The sequence below is a fragment of the Arachis ipaensis genome, chromosome B1 (genome assembly GCF_059453495.1).
Source record: "Arachis ipaensis isolate K30076 ecotype BB chromosome B1, ASM5945349v1, whole genome shotgun sequence".
NCBI lineage: Eukaryota > Viridiplantae > Streptophyta > Magnoliopsida > Fabales > Fabaceae > Arachis > Arachis ipaensis.
Genome location: NC_142436.1, coordinates 81,127,937 through 81,136,203, shown reverse-complemented (window position 1 = coordinate 81,136,203; position 8,267 = coordinate 81,127,937).

The following is an 8,267-nucleotide window of genomic DNA, read 5'->3' as shown; positions in this document are numbered from 1 at the left end:
GACAAGATAGTGTTACTCGATTATGTCACACAGGGAATGAGGCCACAAGATAAGACCACATTGGAAAGTGCTAGCAATGGGTCTATGAAAAAGTACAAGACCACTGATGAGGCATGGCAATTGATCAGTGACTTAGTTGAATCTACTAGGAATTACAGGCAGAAACAAGGCCGTTCAAAAGCCGTTGCAGAAGTATCCTCTAGCAGAGAGACTACTGCTTTAACTCAGAGTATCTGTGAAATGACCAACTTGCTGAAGCAGATGCAATTGAACCAACAACAAGTTCAGCAAGCTCAACCTTCTCCACCACAGCAAAACCAACAGTTAGTCCCACAGAGAGTTTGCAAAATCTGCGCTGATTATAGCCACTATAATGATGAATGTCCACAGCTCCAGCAGGAAGACAACACCGTGGCAGCCACACATAACTTCTATGACCGCCCCAACCAAGGGTACAATCAAGGTGGCAATTACAACCACGGATGGCAAGACAATTCTAACCAGAATTGGAGGGACAACAACAACAGAGGAGGCAGAGATAATCAGGGAAATCAGAGGTGGAATAACAACAACAACAGGCAGTAGAATCAAAATCAGCCTTACAGAGCACTTCACCTAAGGCAATCCCAAGGACCACAGAATACCCAACAACAGACCTCTCAATTTACCTATCCTTCTTCATCTGCTAATGATGACTTACTACAATCTATTGATCGGAGACAACAGACCATGGAAAATAACATTAATGCCACTCTAAATGGTCTGACCGCTACTTTACAAGCTCTTGTCTCACAGATAGGATCAATGAATAACTCCAATAACCAACCTTTGAGCTCCAATGGAATTCCCTCTCAACCATTACCCAATCCCAAGGGTGGCATTAATGCCATCACCCTGAGGTCCGGAACCACACTGCAGGAGAGGAATCAGGTGGAGACAAGCCCACCAAAACACGCCTCAGCTGAAGAGGTAGTGGAAATAGTAAATATTGAAGAGGAAGAGGACATACAGGACATGGTTGAAGAAGAAGAAATGCAACCATGAGAGGAAGCACTAAAAGGCGCAGACACTGCAGAAAATGCCACTCCTATTCCATTTCGACAACTTGCAAGGAAGCCCAGGAAGCAGCTGGAACCTGATCAAAAAATGGTAGAGATATTCAAAAAGGTTGAGGTAACTATTCCCCTTTAGAAACTATTCTTTTAGGAAGTTCCATATTTGCTTTAATGGGAGGTTTACCTGAAAAATGTAGTGACCCAGGTCCTTGTATAGTTAATTATACTATTGGTGGTGTGATAATTTCTGATTGCATGTGTGATTTAGGAGCATGTGTGAGTATAATGCCTTTGTCTATATATGATGTTTTGAGGCTCCCTCCCTTAAAAAGGTTGGTAACTTGTTTTGTGTTAGCAGATAAAAACATTATTACAGTGGTTGGAGTTGCTGAAGATGTACTAGTAGGCATTAAGGGACTCACGTTCCCTACTGATTTTTATATCCTGGAAATGCCCCAAAATGACTCAGACAAGCCATCATCAATCCTACTCGGAAGACCATTCCTGAAGACCTCAAAGTTTAAATTAGATGCTTTTTCAGGAACATACTCTTTTGAAATAGATGGCCGAGTAGTGATCTTCAATCTGAATGGAGTTATGAAGCATCCTCCAGAGGATCACTCTATCCTCAAGTGTGACATTATAGATGAAACCGTGGCTGAAGTTCACCAGGAGGAATTTGAAGAGAAGCACACAGGACAAGGTCCAAGTGTGGGGACATTCTCAGAAAAAAATGACAGTGCCTTACCACTCTTACCAGCTCCAGACAACCCAGAGCCTGAACATGATCAGAAGTTAGAATTAAAACCCCTTCCTCCATACCTCAAATATGCTTACCTTGAAGACGGGCAGAAGTTCCCGGTTATCATTGCAAAGGAACTCACTTCTCAACAGGAAGAGCAGCTATTTGGTATGCTGAGGAGGCACAAGAAGGCAATTGGTTGGAGTTTGGTAGACATAGTAGGCATCAGCCCTCAAGTTTGTGAGCATAGAATATTTTTAGAAGAGGGAGCAAAACCTGTCCGTCAACCCCAGAGAAGACTGAACCCCACTATCCTAGAGGTTGTCAAAAAGGAAGTGACCAGACTACTAGAGGCAGATATCATCTATCCCATCTCAGACAGTGAATGGGTAAGCCCAGTACAAGTGGTGCCAAAGAAGTCTGGAGTCACTGCAGTGAAGAATGAGCATGGAGAGCTCCTGACAACTAGAGTTCAGAACGCCTGGAGGGTCTGCATTGACTACAGACGCCTCAACCAAGCAACCCGTAAGGATCACTATCCTCTCCTATTCATTGATCAAATACTGGATCGCCTGTCAGGTAAATCGCATTATTATTTTTTAGATGGTTACACAGGTTATTTCCAGATTCATATAGCTCCTGAGGATAAGGAAAAGACCACTTTTACATGTCCTTTTAGGACTTATGCTTACAAGAGAATGCCCTTTGGCTTGTGTAATGCACCAGCTACTTTTCAGAGGTGCATGATGAGTCTTTTCTCTGATCTTATTGAGGACTGTATGGAGGTTTTTATGGATGATTTTAGTGTTTATGGCGATTCCTTTAGCCTTTGTTTAGATGGATTATCTAGAGTGTTAGATAGGTGTGTGAAAGAGCTGAAGATTGATGGTTTAGAAGTTATAGTAAACTCTTGTTGCAAGTATAGTTACTAAACTAAGCAATCAACCTTTCTTGCAAAAGTTTTGGTTGTCACAAGTAACAAACCCCTAAATAAATTGTTAACCGAAGTATTCAAACCTCGGGTCGTCTTCTCAAGGAACTGCAGGGAAGTATGTTCTTATTATTGGTTATGGAGATTGTAAATTTGGGGTTTCAAGAAAGAGGAACAAATATGACAAATAATTTAATTGGCAATTAAAAATAAATAAAAACTGTAAAGCAAACTTGTGGCAAGGGTGATACGTAAAAAAAATTAATTTCACGTAATTACCGGCAAGTATACCGGGTCGTATCAAGTAATAAAACTCATTAAGAGTGAGGTTGATCCCACGGAGATTGGTAGATTAAGCAAATTTAGTTAAATGGTAGATTTAGTCAAGCAAACATGGTTTTGATTTCATGAGATTTGTGATTTTTTGAACATAATTGCAAAAATTAAATGACAAGGAATCTAAAGAATTGCAATGAAGAAAGAAAATAAAAGTAACTAACTGAAACTTAAAGTACAAGAAACTTAAATAACACTAGAGATAAATTGCAAGAAAGTAAAGGTTGTAGAAATTTAAAGAGCAGAAGAGTAAATTGCAAGAACTAGAGAAACATAATATAAATGACAAGAATAATAAATTGCAAGAATGTAGAAAGGAATTGTGTAATGGGTATTCAATCAACTAAAGAGCAAAAGAAATGAGAATTAATGATGGAAAGGATCATTAGGGATCAGAGATGCAAATTCTCATGAAATGATATTGATCAATTCCTTCTCAATCATGGGTATAGATCCATGGCAAATTGTGGGTAATTGAGTTCCAATCTCTTGGTAACTCAATTTCTCTCAACACAACCAATTGCCACTCTCGTGATCTAATTGTTCATGAGAAGAGATAAAGTTCATTTTCTAATCCAAGCCACACAACTTCCAAAATCTCAACTAAGGAAGGTTACATCTCACATACCAACCAAAGTATATTGATCAAGGAAATCATGAAAGGAAGAACTCTAAACTGAATTATGTGACTCCTTTCTCAAATTCACCACATAATTCATATAGATTAATCCCTCTCTCGATGGTGATTGAATCTATGAAGAACAAGAGTTTCCTTTTAGATAAACCACTTGAATTGAGAAGGAAAAGAAAAGTTATCAACTCATTCAAATGAGCAGAGCTCCTCCCCCTAATGAAAATGGGGTTTAGTGAATCATAGCTCCAATTTCAACAACAATTGTAAAGATGAAAATTAAACTAAGTGTAGAGAAGAATGAAGAAGAAGAAGAAGTTCTTAAAACTGTAATTCAAAATTGCAAGAAAAACAAAATAGAAAACCGGTGAGAAAATGTCTAAGTGTCCAAAAGTCTAAAAACAAGTTCAAAGTAAAAGTAAAAAAAAGTTCCCTCTAAGTATCACACTTTTCTCTATTTATACTACTCCTAAAACTCCTTCAGAGATCTTTAATTTGGGCCAGCGATGTGGGCTTTCTCTTTGTTAAATTCCTGGCTCAATGGAAGAAGTTGCTGGCGTTTGTAAGGAACAGAGGAAGCAGAGCAAGTTGTCATCAATTCTGGCCCATTGAGGGGCGTTACTGGCAAACACGCCAGTGTTGTAGCACGTTGGCAACGTGCTTGTGATTGTCCTGGGCTGGTGGCTTGGTGCTGGGTGTTGTTAGCCCAAGTTGTTACTAACAACTTGGTTCTCTTCTTCTTGACCCTACTTTCATGCTTAATGTCGCCCAGAATTTGAGTATCCATTCTCTGCTTCAATATAGACTATCATACATCATTGGAAAGCTCAGAGTGTCTTCTTTCTAATGCACTTAGAATCATCTCAATTGGATTTTTCTAGCTCAAGTTATGCTTCCTCAAAGAAGGTGAGGTCGAGCTGCCAAGTTGTTGCTGAACACGCCCCTCTCTTCCCAAGTTGGCAACGTGCCAAGCCTCCCAAGGCTGAAACATGAGGCTGGCGTTGTCCTCAAACACGCCCCCTTGTTGGCACGTTGGCAACGTGCTCGTTGCTTCCCTCCAAGGCTCATTCATGCTTCCTTGAATTTCAACCTCATTTTCTTGTTTTTGGGGCCTAAAGATGACTCTGATTCGAGCTTCCATTTCATGCTTCACTAGAGACTATTATATATGGTTGGAAAGCTCTGAATATCAGCTTTCCAACGCAACTAGAAGCACTCAATTTGAATATCTATAACTCAAGTTATGCTTGTTTGAAGGAGACAGGGTCAGGCTGCCAAAATCGCACACGTTTTTGGTGAAAACGCCCTTGTTTCCAGCGTTGTCAACGTGCTCAGATTCTGAAGCTCCAAATGAAGCCAGCTTTTGAAGCTTCAAATGAATGCCAATCCCATACTATGATATATGATTGGAAAGCTCTGGATGTCTACTTTCAAATGCCGCTGGAATCACCTCATTTGGAGCTTTGTAGCTCAAGATATACTCCATTGAAGAGAGTAAGGTCCGGCTGCCAGGGTCGCTGGAGTTGTTGCTGAACACGCCCCTATATCTCCAAGTTGGCAACGTTGGCTTCCTTTCCTGGACAGCCTCCATGCTTGGGCGTTGTCACCAAACACTCCAACTCTTCCTGGAGTTGGCAACGTGCTCGAGCCTTCCTCAAGGCTCCATGCTTGTTGCTTGGCGTTGTCATTGAACACGCCTATGTTTCCTGGCGTTGGCAACGCCAGCTTCTCCTCTTCCTGGGCCAACCTTGCTTGTGTGCGTTGCCAAGGAACATGTCCCTTGTTCCTGGCATTGGCAACGCCAGCTTCCCCTCCTCCTGGGCCAAGCCTTGCTTGTGTGCGTTGCTAAGGAACACTCCAGTAAAGCAGCACGTTGGCAACGTGCTCGAGCTTCTTCTCTAGGAAAAATCTTCTAGCTCAACGTTACCTTGAATAACGCTTCTTCATTCCCACGTTGGCAACACCCTCGAGCTCCTCCCTGGCCCAATTCCTTGCTTGCCTGCGTTGCCATCAAACACTCACCTCTTTCTCCAAGTTGGCAACGCCCAAATGTGCTCTCCAGGGCTGCCTTACATTGTTGGGCGTTGTTGATGAACACTCTAGTTGAAGTGCAAGTTGGCAACGTGCAACTCCTCTTTGTTCACTCTCCAGGGCTGCCTGGCGTTGCCTAGGAACACGCCTATGGTTCCTAGCATTGGCAACGCCAGCAATTCCTCTTCTTCTTGCCCAACTTGCTTCTTGAGTTGTTGCCAAGCACTCCAATGTAACTCCAAGTTAGCAACGTGCATAGTTCTCACAGGAGACCACTTTCTTGCAAGGTTGTTTGTGCTCTTCCTCAAGTAAGGCTTCATTGGCGTTGCCAACTTGAATCCCAAGTTAGCAACGTGCACATTGCTATTCTTGAAGGAGTTGTTAGCCACTTGCTTGCTTCATTCTTGCTTCAATGCTTTATTGTTTCATCACCTATCATTGACAAGGAAAATTGCTTCAAAGTCTTACCAATTCATGCAATCAATTTCATGAGATTCATTCATACTCATTCATTTATGCATTCCTTGAATCATTTGCATGAATTTAGCTACAATTAACATGGTCCTTGGTATTCTTATGTATGAAAACAAAACTCATAAGAACACTTGTTTAATTCAAAGAAAAATGAGTGAAACTAAGCTAAAACTAACTAAATAGACTAGCTAATGTAGCAAATATGCGAATGCATCACAACACCAAACTTAAAATATTGCTTGTCCTCAAGCAAGAAATAGAATAATTTGACCACAGAATTTAAGATACAAGAGTTGAATATCTTAACAGAGAAGAATTCTTCCATAAAAAATTGTCATCCTCAATTATGTAGTCATCTGTTTAGTGGAACTAATCAAGGCTAATCTTAATTTCTAGTTGAAATGCTTGCTCCATTACTAGGTTGGTTAGTTTCACTAGACTCATTTTCTTTACCTCAGCACATAGTCCTTAAGTTATTCTTTTTCTCTACTTCTCTTTTCTCCCTTTTTCACTTTTCCTTTGTTTCGATTGAGCTAAAAAACTTGTCTTAAGGCGGCTCTTTAGCATAAGCTTTCAATCAACAATCCCAAACCAGTTAGTTTAAGTTGTTAAGTGTTGAATCACTCTTAAAGATTTACTAACTCAAGCCTCTTTTCTTAACACATTCAATCACAGGCATTTAACATTAAAATCTTATTTGGATAGTGGTGTCCAGCACCTCTTTGGGTTGCTAAATGTTCTGTTATAGAGCTACTCTTGAATGTGAGTTTTCAATCGATAATCCCGAGTTAGTTAACTCAAGTTACCGGGTGATGAAGCACCCCTCGGATTTACTAGCCCAAGTATGTCTCCTAACATCAATCACCACAGACACATATCCAAATTTTGTCATTGATGCCTAGCCTTTCATTCCTTTTGTTCTTTATTTTCTTTATTTCTCTTTAAAATTTTGTATAATACTTCATTTTCAAGGATCTTTTGTGCTTTTAACTTCTTGAGTCTTATGACCCTTAGCCAACTAGTTTTATGTAAGCAAGCATCTTAACTCCTTTTGATTTTTTGAGCTCTTGATTTTGTTCACCATGAAAGCGTATATGTACTACACTTTATATCTGACTATCTTATTCTCTTAGGCTAGATTTCTCTCTGTTCTTGTTCAAACTACATCTCTTATTCCATTGTCAAGTGAAAATACTTAAGACAAGCAAACATTCCAAGCATGTGAGTGATACATGAAATAGGCAAGATAACTAATAATGCATAAAGGAAAACAACTTAGAAGGTATACCATATTTCAGGCATACATCTTTTTTATTTAATAAAGTACTAAAGAAAAGAACTCCACCACCTTTAGTCTTTATGTCCCTTTCCTTTGCCCTTTGGATCTTCTTTCTTTTTCTTTCTCATTTATCCTTGTTGTTTTGTTGTTGAGTCCCCCTCTTCTCTTTGCCATACTCCTGAGCTTATCATCGTCTCCTTTAGCCTCTCAGCATTGAATCTCACCCTTGCAAGTTCTTGCTCTTCGAATACCTTGCGCGCTTCATTGAAATGTTTGATTTGTGGGTTGAGCAGTGGGGGTGCTCCACAAAGGTAGCTGAGTTTCTCTTGGGTGCATATATCATAGTCAAGTCTATCTCTATGTCTGGCCTCCCTGAACATTCTGCTTTCATTGAATTCTCTGTGAAATGCATCATGTCTAGCATCCAACTTATTGAGAAGCTCCCTTTGCTGAGCTTGCTCTTTCCTTAGTTGAGCTTGTTCCTGTATTACTTTCTCCATGGATCTTTCATGTTCAACAGTTGCATTGTTGATGGCTTCATACATCTTGGCATATTGTTCTTGTTGTAGTTCCATCATGTGTGTTTGATATTCATTTTGTTGGCTCATCCATTGAACTTGAACTTCTCTTTGCTGATTCATCACCTGCCAAAGGTCCCTTTGTTGTTGAGCTTGTTCCTCTTGGTTCCTTTGAATTTGTGAATATTGTCCAGAGAGTCCTTCCAAAGCGGCTTGGAGTTGATTCATGTTCAAGGTACTTGTATCTTCCATTTCTTGGTGCTCTTCTTC